At 41.9% G+C, this 15,548-nt stretch overlaps 1 non-coding gene across 1 annotated transcript; it reads left to right on the top strand.

The window, feature by feature from the left end:
* Positions 1–6,787: 6,787 nt before the first annotated feature.
* On the top strand, positions 6,788–6,894 carry LOC130512151 (small nucleolar RNA R71). The gene has a single exon (XR_008945712.1). It is a non-coding gene; the product is annotated as a small nucleolar RNA R71 (small nucleolar RNA).
* Positions 6,895–15,548: the final 8,654 nt, after the last annotated feature.

Here is a 15,548-nt window from a genome sequence, read left to right on the forward strand (position 1 = left end):
CCATACCCATGTTCTTCATCATACTGGTGAGTCGGTGATACCTCTCATCATGAGCTGGATAAACCTGTGGTAATGGCGGTGGAGGTGGCAGAATCTGCTGGCCTGGAACCTGCTGCAATGGTACCTGAGGAATATGCGCTGCTGGAACCTGCTGCAATGATATCTGAGGAATCTGCACTGCTGGAACCTGCTGCGTTGGGACCTGCTGCACTGGGACCTGCTGCACTGGGACCTGCTGCACTGGGATCTGCTGCGATGGGACCTGCTGCGCTGGGACTTGCTGCGATGGGACCTGCTGCGCTGGGACCTGCTGCACTGGGATCTGCTGCACTGGGATCTGCTGTGGTGGAACCTGGGCGGCAGCCAACTGGCGAGCAACTTCCTGTGCGGCTACTCGGGCAGCTTCCTGTGCAGCAACCCGAGCTGCTTCCTGGGTAACCTGCTGAATGGCAGCCTGAGCAGCTTGCGTAGCTGCTGCCTGAACCATCTGCATGAGTGCAGCCTGCTCAATCTGTGGGGCTACTGGCGGCACACCTTCTGTCTGAACATCCACTGGGGGAGCCTGGTCATCTACAACCTCGCGAGCATCGACTGTGGCTCTAACGGTGCGAGTACGCTTAGCTCCTCTCTTTGGCGGCATCTGAAAGGGAGGGGAAATGACAAGAACAGTCAATAACGGAACATTATCGAACAGAAAGGTGTTTCTAAGTTTTGAAAACCGTTGAAAACTTTTTATATCTTTGAAAATCAGGTCCCTTAACCGGCGTCCCGGGTCAGGGCCGAGACACAACCCCGCTCTGATACCAAATTGTAACACCCGGTTCATCCTCACTCGATGCATGTTACCAAACCACAATTGTGTCTCAAAATCCGAAAAAAATCTCAAAGTCGAATTTCATATAAATAACGAAATAAATCCATAAATCCAATAACTCATATACTGAAATAATCGCTGAAAATAATAAAATATAAGTCTGAGAATAAAACAAATGAAAACGCCTAGAAACACCAGCTGTCCGATCAGTCTCCTATTCGTCTGTCTCACCTGAAAGGGAGGAAAAAATGAGGGATGAGTAACAGGGGAGTCACTCAGTGAGGTATGGGATGCTAAGCCCGAATTTCATTGACTTAGACAGAACATTCTGAATAAATATAATTTAATCCAAACATGTGACAAGCACAGCACCTAAAGTACCCATAAATCAAACAATGGTCCTAGCGGGATACACACCCGCTGCCCAATAAAAGGCCAAAAACTCTGCCGACAAAGTGCTCGGTAACACACGCCCGTAGACGATTTATCGACCTCGAAGCCTTGGCACAACAGGTCGACTAAGCTGTGCCCCAGCATCTCCACATCACATCATCAAATTATCAAATCCTCCGGCCGACACACAGAATTACGTCTCCGTGGTCGGCTAACATCCAAATCATCTCAATATACTATTTAAATAATTAATAATCAATTAAAAAAGACAAGCATTGTTGAACCATCTAGCACCCTAGTTCCGGTTTAAGCAGAGAACCTACATAGCTAAACAAGGAAAGACTGACTCAATTCACACAGACTGAACACATTAAAACTAAACTATACTTATTCAAAGTCATAGGTCGTGTACGAGAAATTACGAGAATAGCCCTCACCTTAGCAACTGGCTGGAAGGAACAACGGAAGATGGTCAACCGAGATCAACTGCAACACGAAGGTTAACGACTTTTCAGGATCTCAGGAAATAAAGTTTCCAGAAATGGAAACTTTCCTACAATAGAAACTTTCCTAAAATGGAAACTTTCCTAAAATACCGGGTTTCCTAAAATAGAATTCTCTAAATAGATTCCTATAACTAGAAAATATGGAGGCGACAAACTTACTAGAAAAACCGCTGGAAACTCGATCGGAAATCTCGCCGAAAGCTTGCCCGGAAATCCCACCGGAAAAAATTCACTAGTGACTGATCGTTGAATAATTCAACAACTTGTCACGCGCAAAGAATACTTTAACTTGATGAGAAAAAAGAGAAGGGATGGAGCTTCTTATATAGGGCAAGGGAAGAGAGGTAAGTTTCATCAACTTCCAATGTGGGACAAAGGTAAAAAAAAGGGTTTTGGATTTTTAATTGTAAAATGAGAAACAAATGGGCTTTGCTCTAGATTAGGGTCGTTACAGTAATTGTGTCACTTTTAGCATCAGCTTCTCTCTGCTCTCATGTTGTTATCATATTGGAATCTCTAGACTAAGCACTGTCTTTAGTTAAGGTTTTCTCCTTTGCTATTAGAAAAAAAAATGTCGCCTTTAGTGATGAGTTCTCACTTCTTTAAACTGTCTGTATACTTCTTCTTAAGAGTATAAACTCGTCTGTGTTTTTTGTTTGATTTAATAAATTGTAACTGACCATTACCATCGTAGATTGTTATCTAGTTAAGTTGGTGTACTAAGATTATAGAATCGAGCCACCTTGGTGTGAAAGAATGTGTGTCACGTCACACTGACAAATGTTGAATCATGTTATATAGGATATAGTTCAGTTATACCAAAACTCTAGAGCCTTGTAAGATGTTCATTGCATATTGTACTGTATTATTGTGTTAAAACTCTTTTGGTTTCGTTGAACGGTTTCGTTGATTATTTCTTTTTCACAGTGATTAGTGTGTCCTTTACTTAAAGCAGAAACAAACTAGTTTACTTAAAGCAGAAACATACATTGTTTCTGTCTTATACTTTTGTTTTACTCAGCTCACTCTTGAAAAGAATGATATGTGACATTATACTTGTTTCAGGTTTGAGTGTTCAAGACATTTGAAGATCTTCTTGAAGCCAAGGATTATGTTTACTATTGTTCAGATTTGGATTGTTTCAGTCTTTGAGTGTTTTGAGTCTAAGACTTTGAGTTTTTATTTTTATTTTATTTCAAGACTTTGAGTTTTAAGTTTAATTTTTATTATTGTTACTTTTGAATGTTATAAAACATGAAAAATTGACTTTGATATTTATTTTTATTTATGTATTTTTTATTTGCAGTGAAACATAATTTTTTACAAGTTAAAACATGAAAATTGAATTTTTAGATACATATTTAGACTAAAAGAGAAGATAATGATTTTTTGGTCATTTGACCTAAAACTCATCCAGATACAAAATACAGAAATACAAAACGAACATAACTGCATCCAGATACAGTTTCCAGACGCATGATCCAAATTTTTCAAAATCGCAAACGAACAACATCCGATTGCTGCAACCAATTACTGAATTCGGATGCTGCGTCTGGAATTCTCATCCAATTCACGAAACGAACAGGCCATCGTCTATATGAACTTTATCCTCAATTCGAATCCTGGAAAGATGATCAGCGACACCGTTGTCTACTCCTCTTTTATCTTTGATTTCGATATTGAACTCTTGGAGTAACAAGATCCATCTTATTAGTCTTGGTTTAGCATCTTTCTTCTGCATTAAATATTTGATGGCAGCATGATCAGTGTGAACTATAACATGTGCTCCAACTAAATATTGGCGGAATTTTTTGAAAGCATAAACCACTGCTATCAACTCTTTTTCTGTGGTAGAGTAATTCCGTTGCGCTTCGTCGAGTGTGCGACTCGCATAGTATATAGCGTGTAGCTTCTTATCTTTTCGTTGTCCTAGAACTGCTCCAACTGCGAAATCACTCGCATCGCACATAATCTCGAAAGGGAGATTCCAATCGGGTGGTTGTACGACTGGAGCAGTTATAAGAGACATCTTCAGTGCTTCGAAAGCTTCCTTACATTCTGGTGTAAAATCGAATTTAACTTCTTTGCACAAAAGATTGTTCAGGGGTCTAGCAATTTTACTAAAATCTTGTATGAATCGTCTGTAAAATCCAGCATGTCCAAGGAAACTTCGTATGTCTCTAACGTTTGTGGGTGCTGGTAGACCAGTCATTACTTCAATTTTTGCTCTATCTACTTCTATTCCTGCTGCGGAAACTTTGTGTCCAAGGATTATACCATCGTTCACCATGAAATGGCATTTTTCCCAATTTAGGACAAGATTCTTTTCTTCACATCTTTCCAATACCTTGCACAGGTTGTCTAAGCAATCCTTAAAACTTGATCCGTAAACCAAAAAATCGTCCATGAAAACTTCCATTAAATCTTCGATCATATCCGTGAATATTGACATCATGCAGCGTTGGAAAGTGGCTGGTGCGTTACATAGTCCAAATGGCATTCTGCGATATGCAAATGTTCCGTAAGGACAAGTAAAAGTTGTCTTTTCTTGATCTTCAGGATGTATCAGTATTTGGAAAAATCCCGAATATCCGTCAAGAAAACAGTAATATTTATGGTTAGCCAGTCTTTCGAGCATTTGATCGATGAAAGGTAGAGGAAAATGGTCTTTTCTTGTAGCAGCATTCAGTTTCCTGTAATCAATACACATTCGATGTCCAGTGACAGTGCGTGTGGGGATAAGTTCGTCTTTATCGTTTTTAACCACCGTGATCCCACCTTTCTTTGGGACAACATGCACAGGGCTGACCCATTTACTATCTGAGATGGGATATATAACTCCAGCATCCAGAAGTTTAATTATTTCCTTTTTCACTACCTCTTTTAGGTTTGGGTTGACTCTTCTTTGATGTTCTATAGACGTTTTTGCATCTTCTTCGAGGTGGATGCGGTGCATGCAAAGATCAGGAGCTATTCCGGGAATATCATCAAGAGAATACCCAATCGCTCTCCGATATTTACGCAGCTTGTTCAAAAGAAGTGCAAGCTCTCCATTCGTGAGATTAGCGTTAATAATGACAGGGTATGATTTATTGCAAAGGAATGCATATTTCAGGCCAGCTGGAAGTGGTTTCAGTTCCACCTTGGGCGCCTTTTCTTTAGTCCATTTGGTTGATGAAGAAAATGAACGATCAATAGTTTCCCTACGGAACTTATCCGTAATGATTTCAGAATCATCATTTTCTTCATTTGTATCTCCGATACTTGCGTCCATAAGATTCGAATAATCTTCTGTTCTGCTATCTACGTTCAGAATTTCTTGTTCATCAGGAGTGAATGTGTCGTCTGATGAATTGGTGGCACATATATCCGTAAGATATTCTTTTTCCAGCTCAGAATCTTCTTCTGTGTAAAAGGCATGATCGTCTATCAGAGGACGTTTTAATAGTTTTTCCATGTCGAAGTTCATTGATATATCTCCGACATTTAAATCAATCTTTCCTCCTCTACAATCTATTATTGCTCCTGCTGTAGCTAAAAAGGGCCGTCCTAATATAAGGGGGTCTTTCGGCACTTGTTTATACTTGAGTACGACAAAATCTGCTGGTATGAAGCAATCATCAATTTTGACTGGCACATCTACAAGGATTCCCTCAGGTACCCTAATAGAGCGATCAGCTAGAACTAATGTGGTAGGCGTTGGGACAAATACATCGTAACCTAGTGAAACTGCTACAGAGTGTGGCATGAGGTTTACACTAGAGCCAAGATCACAAAGAGATCGAGGAAAACGTGCGTTTTGTATCTTACAATCTAGGACAAAACTACCAGGGTCAGACCTTTAATTGAAGTCCCTCCTTGTATTATCGCACTTACTTCCTCTGATACCAGCATGACGCTTTGTTCTCCACTTGAGGATATCATATCTTTCATGTACTTTTTCACCGAAGGGGCTATCTTAAGAGCGTCACTGAGGGACGTCTCGAAATTGATTTTATCGAAAGCCTTTTTGCAGATTGCATGTTCCAATGCTTTCTTAGTTTGTGGTTTGTTTGGAGGAAATGGGGGAGGAGCTCTATAGATTCTTTCAGTCCCGGTAGATTGTGTATTGCTATTGCTGGTGCCACCAGACGTTCGATCGTTTTCCTTTCCAGAGGATCGATCGACATGTGGTTCGTCCATATGGTCGATTTCGACTTCGGCACCGGGATTCTCTTTGTCTAAATCTATAGTCTTCCCCTGACTCTTTTCATTTGAAGAACTTTTTCTTTGCTCTGATGTTCCTGAGTCGGAGTCTTTATCAAGAAGTTCTATGGGGTTGGAATTGCTTTTTCCCGCGTTATCGATGAATTCTTTATTTCTGGCATCTTCTCTGGGATTCATTTCAAGGCGTTTTCCGCTTCGTAACATCACGGCATATGCCTGGCGTTTTGCTCCAGGATTAGCATCGGTCCTTCCAGGAAGACGACCTGTCTCTCTTTTTAGAGTTGTTGCAAGGTTAGCAATTTTGTCTTCCATTCCCCGTAGATGTTCAATTAGAAAATCCATCTTCTTATTTAGCTCTCCGTAAACACTATTTACTTTCCCGTTGAATTCGAATTTCATTTTACGGTTTCCTGTAAGAGCCTGCTTTAGATTGTACTTTTCTCTTCCAGTACGAGACTGCATACAGATTTCATAGTCTCGTGTAAAGCTGTCGACGTTAAACACAGAATGAGGATCAGTATCATCTAATCCTTCTATAAAGTCGAGCTCATCATTTGATATAGGAGGAGTTTTATGGAAGTACTGGCGCATATTAGGTGGATTTTGATCTGTCAGAAGAGAATGAAGCGAATTTATGGAATTTTTTATTTCAACTAACTCAGTATTTTCTATTGAGACTATAGTTTTTTCTTTCTCCTTTTCTTCATCCATTTCTTCATAGGATCTTCCTCTTGCCATGTTTTCGATTAGACACCTTGCTTCCATAGGATTTCTAGTAACGAAATTCCCTTCGCTTGCTGTATCAAGCGTTGTCTTATAGCTTAGAATAACACCTTTATAAAAAATCTTAAGAAATTGTGGTTCTGGATAACCATGGTGGAGGCATTCGAGTTCGTAACTCTTGAATCTTCCCCATGCATTTTTGAATGATTCCTGAGGATCTTGACGGAAAGTAGAGATTCGCCTCCTTACTTCCCAATAACGAGTATCGTCGAAGAATTGCTTAAGGAAAGCATTTCTAATCTCTTTCCAGCTAGTCAGGGATCCTCTTGGTAGAAAGTTCAACCATCTTAAGGCTCCCCCTTCTAATGAAAATGGAAAAAGTCTGCAACGGATATACTCGTCTGGAATTAATTCCTCTAGACCCTCGATGTGGTCTTGTGGATGTTCTAGAGAAGATCCTTTAAAAGGGTTTCGACGCATCATATTATAATAGTCAGCATTAAACTTGGTTTTCGAGATGACGTCGTCAGGTATTCTGATAGCGGACCTATTGGAATAGGTCCTATTGGGGTTTAAGTAGTCTTGCAAGGGCAATTTAATCTCTTTACCTACGTTCAAGGTAGAGTTTGACTTAACAGGGATTTCAGTCCCCTGTTTTTCATTAGTTTGGCTAGAAGTGTTGCTTGATTGACCTACTGGTTCAGTTTGGACTACTTTCTCATTATCAGCATCGGTAAGAGGGTACTTACCTGCTTCCGGCTGGGTGGTATCGATCGATAACGTTCCGGATGAAACGATCGATTCTTCAGTATCTGCGTCGCTCGATTGACAATGTTCCGTGTCGATCGATGCTTGGCCGATATCTCTATTATCCATCCTTTTTGTTGTAAAACAAAAGAATAGAAAAATTAGCAAAAGTAACAAAGTCTATGCTAAATCCTAAATTAAATCTAAAAGTAATAAGAAAGAGTCCCCGGCAACGGCGCCAAATTTGATATCACTCAAATTACCCTAAAAAGTGAATTACTCTCTCAAATAAGAGGTTCAGATGCAGTACTTAGGGATCGAATCCACAAGGACTCTAGGATTACTTCAAGGCTTAATTAAATAGAATTAAAGATAGACTTAAGGTTTTATAAGTTTTAAAACAGTAAATATTAATGTGAACAAGGGAATTGTTCAGTAACTAAAGTGAAGGTTGTTTCTAGATGAGAAGGATAGCTAGATTCAGGTATTTCTCAGGTATGAATTTATGCAGTTTGAAAGTGACAATAGGGCTTTAGTCCTTGAACTCAATCAATTGGTACGACCAATAGGGTCTCCTTTACTAGATCCCGGATCTCAACTGTCGTTTGTTGATCACGGAAAAGAGTCGATCGATACGACTTTCGTCTTAATCGGTCGATACACCTATCATACAATCGATCGCCACAACGATGGTTGTATCGATCGATGGTAATTCTAGCAAGCATTATCGATTTGGTTGAACGCGTTCTCTAGTGATCTAGACCACCTTTCGCATGAGTCTAGTCAGTTAGATCACTATAGTTTATTTCAGGGCATTGAGAGTATAAAGTTGGTTATCTCTTCAATCCTAAGATCTAGATTTAGGGGTGATCAATCCTAAATCTAGTATTAAGAACAACTAAGTGAAAGAACTAATTTAACAACCCTAATAAATATCACAATCTCATCACATGACTCACCCTTATGAGAAACCTAAATCTAACAATTAGGTTTACTCAGACATATTCATGAGAGACAAGATCATGATGGTTTGAATAAAACTTAATATGAAATAAGGAACACAAAGAGTAACGAGTAAGATAAAAAGGGAGTTCAAGATCTTCTCTGTTTTGCAGTCTCAGATCTATCTCTCCTACTCTAACTATTCTCCTAAGGTAGCCAAATTGCTTCTCTTCTCCAATAGGTCACTAGGCATGTCTGCCTCTAAAATGATACAAAACCCTAGTATATAAAGCCTAACAGGCGGCCAGGGATTAAATGTGTAAATAGCACACTTTGTGATACTCGAAAATCTTCTAAATCGTAGTCATCGAATGGTTAAATATCGATCGACACTCTTCCATCACTGTCGATCGATTGTAAGTGACTCTAATCGCCCGACCTCGCATGATTCCTATCGGTCGATTCTTCATTCGTGAGAATACTCCAAAAATACCTTAAAAGTATTGCTTTCTTCAATTAAGTACCTGTGCCTGAAAATGCTCTAAAGTACTTTGAAAACGAAGTAAATATGATTGAAAACTCTTATATACCATGGCTAAAAACGGGTGAAATTCATGGTATATCAGTCATCTGCGTAATGCAACATGTCAGAAGCTAGATGCACAGGGAAACATAATTCCTGAGCCTGAAGCCGAGGCTGAAGGAGAAGCTCAAACAAGATCGTTGGCAGACTATAATCGTCCAGACGAGTACTACACCAACATATCAGCTATTCGACTTCTACAAATCCAGAAGCCGAACTTCGAGCTCAAGCCTCAGTACTACTCTCTCGTGTCTTAGATACCTTATTCTGGGCTATCACACGAGCATCCTATGGACCATCTGGAGAGGTTCGAGGATCTTATCGCTGCTATTCGTATGGATGGAGTCCCTGAGGACTACCTACTTTGCAAGCGCTTCAAATACTCACTGATTGGAGAAGTTTCACACTGGCTCAAGCAGCTACCTACATGATCACTGACATCCTGGGCCGACATCAAAAACGCCTTCCTGCGTAATTTCTTTGATGAGGCACGCGCTGAAGACTTAAGGAGCAAAATCGCCACTTTCGCGCAAAAGCCTAGTGAGACTTTTAAAGACGCGTGGATCAGATTTAAATTCTTCCAGCGAGACTGTCCACACCATGGATTCAATGAAGTGCAGTTGCTAAGCACTTTCTACAGAGGTATCGCCTTGAGGTATCAGATGGCTCTTGATACTGCTAGCGAGGGGAACTTCAACACTAGGAATCTAATAGAGGTTGTGAGACTTATTGAGAACCTAGCCAACAGCAGCAGCACCAAGAACACTGACTCTGACAAGAAGAAATCGGTTGCAGCCATCGGGGAAGACCAGATGAATGAAGTCAGAGCCAAGATAGATGCTTTACATGCATTTCTGGGGCAGCCAGTCTGCTCAGCTGAAGAAGGAGAGGCTAGAGAAGATGATACAGAGGAAGATGTGAACTACATTGGAGGTACTGGATTTCAGAGACATGGAAACCAGAGTGGAAACAGAAACTTTTTTGGCAGTGGTTAGAAGAGTAATTACAACCGGAGTTCACAGTATTAGAAACCCTTCACCAACACAAGGAACTACGGCAACTCAGCTTACCAAAACCCACCACCACCCACCCAGGAGAGTAAGTTTGATGCCATGATTGATAGAGTTCTAGAAGGTCAGCAGAAGCTTACAGTAGATTTCAATGGGAAGATTGATTCTGTCTTTAACAATCTGACCACAAGGATAGACACCATTTGCACTCAAGTTAAGAAACTTGAGACACAGATTGTCCAGACTGAAGACTCTATCAGGAGAATTGAAACTTCTAAGGAAGTAGGGGAAGGAAATAGGAAACACCACGTGAATGCCATTATAGATGATGATTTCTGGCAAGTGGTGAAACAGGAGAAGATACAAGAAGGAGACTTTGAAGTGGAAAGTTCACTCAGTTTCGGTGGATCACAATGGTGTTGATCGACACCAACTAGTCCACATCGATCGACACCAACAGTGTCATTTCCGGATACGACTGCAGATTGCAACGCGGTTAGGATATTGACACATGCTGAATTCACGGCTTCTCATCCATACCCACCCACCCACACCTACGAAGATATCGACTGACGAGACGAGCCACTCATCGATCACCACAAAGATGAGAAACGTATCGATCGACCCTTTTCTCCACCTATCGATCGACACGCACCTCTCACATACCGAGTGCAACTACCATCGATAGACAGCAACCGAATCAATGCACTCAGACCCACACCGAAACCACAAGCTAACCCTACAAAGACTACTGGTAACCCTTCAGACACTACACCTACATCAGAGGGAACTGAAGGAAGAAGGTTAAGGAGTAGGAAGGAGAAGATTCCTAAGAACCTTAAGAGGGAAGCTAATGAAAAGGAGATTGATGGTTTCACTAAGAGAGTTATCAGAATCCCACCAGAGAAACCTTTTGAGGAGGTTTACTTCACAAGCAGATTGTGGATGTTCTTCAGAGAAACAAAGGAGACTGAAAATGACATTAGAAGAAGGTTTGACAATGTCAGAGAAGATATGAGGAAAAGGATTACTTTGAAGAAGAAGAGTGATCCTGGGAAGTTTGCAATACCCTGTGTAGTACAAGGGATTGAATTTCCTCATGCACTATGTGACACCGGTTCATCAGTCAGCATTTTACCAAGGGTCATGGCAGACCATCTGGGCCTGCAAGTAGAGCCTTCACCAGAGATCTTTACATTTGTGGATTACACACAGAAAAACTCTGGAGGCTTGATCAAAGACCTGGAAGTACATATTGGTAATGCTATCGTCCCTGTGGATTTTCATGTCCTAGACATCAAGCTAAATTGGAACTCTTCCCTCTTACTTGGAAGAGCATTTATGGCTACAGTAGGAGCCATATGTGACATGATCACTGATATACAATGGATTTTACCCGTTTTTAACCATGGTATACTAGTATTTTACTATATATTTAATCCGTTTTCTAGCATGTTAGGTATGTTTTCAGGTTCAGGAGCATTTTGTGAGAAAGTGATGTTTTTGGAGTATTTTGGAGTACAAGAGATGATACACCCGAGTTGACCATTCAAGACTAAGTCGGAAGTCAACATTGCGATTATAATCGATCGATACTCATCCTGAGTTGTCGATCGATGTAGCCGAGAAGATCCGAGTACTAGAAGATTATAATCGATCGATACACATGCAGTGTTGTCGATCGATATCGAGAACGAAATGGTTTAGCCGACTACTCCACCAAGACTTCACCAAATTACGAGATTGCCCCTGACGAGTTTTTAACCAAATGGAATTGCTTAAATACTCCTGCTAAGTATTTTTGACGGAAAGTTTTGAAACCCTTGGAAGCTTTAAGCTTTTTACAACCAAAGCAGAGAGTGTGAGAGAGAGACTAGAGTTTTATTTGTTTGAGAGAGATTGGAGAGATTTCTCATCTCCTTTTGTATTTCTACTTTATTCTATCTATGCAATTCTTTCATCTATCTATTGTTATGAATTGTCTAGCTATGTCTGAGTAGTCTATTTGTTAGATCTAGGGTTTAAATAGGTTTGTCGATTAGCCCCAAACTATAACTGCTAAGCTGTGATACTCATCAAATGGATTGTACCCTATGCTTGTTTTAGATTAGCTAACTAGAACATATATCACTAGGATCTTAGATTATCTTGAATTATCCATTTGAGCGATGTCTGTTTCCCGTTGAGAAGAACGACAGTTCCTCCTTGAGACCTTGTGGTCATATTCGGTTCGCGCCTAGGCAGATCTAGAAGCCGTCGATCGATAACCCGACTGGTAAATCGATCGGCGCCGCGAAAGGTGTATCGCTCGATATCTCAAAAGGATATCGACCGACTCTTTTTCTGTGTCATCATGCGAAAGGTGTGGCCAGAAATCTATATATTTTAACCAGTGATTCATTCACATATGTTAAGCGACTGAGATCTATAGTATCATGCAAGCAACTTGTTAAAGCATTTATAGAGATTATAATCTCCATTCCTGAATAGAAACCCTATGTCTAGCACTCTTTATCCCATTTAAACAACCCTTCATATTGTTAGTTAGAACAACTGCCTTGCTCATTTTAGGAATTATTATTTTCATTTCTATCATATAAACCAACCTTGCCTAGGATTGATTAGTAGATTTTATTTAATTGGTTCTCTAGCTCCTCGTGATTCGATCCCTAAGTACTACAGCTGTACCTCTTATTTGAGAGAGTAAGCTCTACTGGGTAATTTGAGCACTATCAAATTTGGCGCCGTTGCCGGAGAGCTTTGATCGCCATTAGATTTAATCTTAGGTTTTTCTTTTACCCCCTTTCTTATTTAAATTTTTCTTGTCTTTTCAGGTACATGCCCAGCAGTACCAGAAGCAACAGGGGAAATCAACTATTATTCTCAGAGGATCCTGCACACTTGGAACGCTCAATCCGAAAAGACCTACGCTCCGCATACATCGACAGAACCGCATTACCGTCGACTGACACTCACATTCAACAGTCGACCGACACTCAGACAGCACCGTCGACTGATACCGTTTGCCGATCCGCATCGTTCGATACTTCTAACCGTATATCGATCGACACTACTCCGCGAGGCATGGTCGCGATTGTCATTCTTACGCAGGGCGAGAATGGAAACCTGTATGACCAAGCTGGTCATCTGCGTAATGCAACAGGTCAGAAACTAGATGCACATGGAAACATAATCCTTGAACCTGAAGCTGAGGCTACATGAGAAGCTCAAACACGATCGTTGGCAGACTATAACCGTCCAGACGAGTACTACACCAACAGATCAGCTATTTGACTTCCAGAGATTCAGAAGCCGAACTTCGAGCTCAAGCCTCAGTACTACTCTCTCGTGTCTCAGATACCTTATTCTGGGCAATCATGTTGGGGTCAAAAACGGTTATCTCGAAATCAACGGCTAAAAATATTTATCATGCGCGGACTTTCCATAAAACAAGCGTCGAAAGCAAAACAAGTCGTACAGCTTAAAAAAACCTATGTTAAAGTCGATCTTTCTTGTTTTACACGATAAACTTTACGAGAAAACCAACTCAGATTTAATCGTAAAACTTCGATGATACAATCAAGAAGAACAGAGAGACATTAGGTCCGTAGCTGAGATGACACGACCATACGAAAGTATACGGAAGAAACGGGAAGTGATCTAAGTTTGGATAGGCCGAACGACAAGGAATCCGCCTTTAAACTTCAAAGAGCCCGTTCTCTCAAACCGTGAGGACCCAGAGAACAATCAAGATATCAATCGAAGCCCTCGTCGAGACGCACGTGCTGGTCCTGGCCGCCGCCGGCTAGCCCCCGTGCTGGTCCTGGCCGCCGGGCGGCTAGCCCCCGTGCTGGTCCTGGCCGCCAGGAAACTTCAAAGATCCCGTTCTCTTAAACCGTGAGGACCCAGAAAACGATCAACATATCAAATCGAAGCCCTCGTCGAGACGCACGTGCTGGTCCGTAGCCGCCGGGCGGCTAGCCCCCGTGCTGGCCGTGGCCGCCGGCGGCTAGCGCCCGTGCTGGCCGTGGCCGCCGGGCGGCTAGCCCCGCGCTGACCGTGGCCGCCGGCGGCTAGCGCCCGTGCTGGCCGTGGCCGCCGGGCGGCTAGACCCGTGCTGGCCGTGGCCGCCGGGCGGCTAGCCCCGTGCTGGCCGTGGCCGCCGGCGGCTAGCGCCCGTGCTGGCCGTGGCCGGCGGCGGCTAGCGCCGTGCTGGCTCGGGTCGTCGGATGACAAGCTTCTGTGCATAAGTTCTAGGCCCCGGCCGTCAGAAGTCTGTACTTTGCGTCTTTCCCAAGTTTTCGCGGAACGAATCGTTGAGATTCCGCGTACAAAACTCCCGCTCTTACTCCCAACTAAGATCGTCGGAAACACTTCGGAAACTCGTAAGATATCAACGGGAAGGAAGATCTTAAATTCTTCGTGCGAAACAGTGATGGTTATCTTAAGACACCACTCATCTCAACTCTACGAAGGATTGAAGATCTTCCGAAGAAATCGTAGAAAACAACGGAAGTCCTAGAAACGGCCCGAAAGGGACCAAACGCGATCGGACAGTCCGCTTACGATTGTCTGAGATAGATACGACGATTTACGTTTATCTTCACATAACAAGATAAATGCTAAATTTCCCGAAGATAAATGTCAAGTTTCCCGATAAACATGAAGGTCGACGAAAATGGAAAAAGCCCGCTTCGCGGCCCAAAGGAGAATAGACCGTCATAAGAAAGAGTATATAAAGGAGCTTTGGGAGAGGAGGAAAAAAAAAGCAAAAATCATTAAGAGAGAGAGAAATCCGAGATTGGAGACCTAGAGAGCTCCTGTTAGGTTAAGAACTTAGAATTTAGGCGGTAGACTAGCAGGGTAGGACCTAGAACGTCCGGCCGCCTCTCGTTCTATTTTCATCTTGTCCGCAGGTTCCTGTCTCTCTCGGAAGGATCTAACAATCCTTTCACTTAGAGTTCCACACATAGAAACCCTAGGCATTATTCTCGACATGCCCGTTTCTATGACTAACGCTCGTACTAGACGAACTCCGCCAGGCAGTTCGATCTCTTGTTCAAACGGTTCCAACTGAACTACGTCCGACTTGATCCTCGGAAGGGGTACGTAGGCAGCCTTCCTTAAGGTCCAGTCCCAAATCTCAATAAAACCTTTCCGCATTTATTTGATCACTTGTCGTTGGTTGTCGCAGAGAATCCGGACCTTCAGGGAAAGTTAGGTTTACTTAGCTTTCCTCCGTTTTACTTAATCAAAATCGACGGTGAGCTACAAAATTAACGAAATATACGCGACCCCTGGTCCTAATTCCTTGATCAAAATTTTATAACTTGCACGTCCAAACTGAAACAACAGTTTCTGACTACGGACATTCGCAAAACATCTCCAAACCCGCGAACATTTGAAATGCGGCACAAGGGAAAATTAACTCGTACACATTTGAAATGTGTATGCTTGTATAATCCCACGTTTTTTGAAGAAACCGGATTTTCGAAACCCTTTACAAACACAGAAACCGAATTTTCGAAACTCTTCGCAAACAAACTCGCCAATCGCTAAACGGCCTCAACAATGGATCCAGTATCCACCAAATAAATCATAAACTATCGCCCGGAAACATTCCG

Source organism: Raphanus sativus, chromosome 4 (assembly GCF_000801105.2).
Source record: "Raphanus sativus cultivar WK10039 chromosome 4, ASM80110v3, whole genome shotgun sequence".
NCBI classification, from domain to species: Eukaryota; Viridiplantae; Streptophyta; class Magnoliopsida; order Brassicales; family Brassicaceae; genus Raphanus; species Raphanus sativus.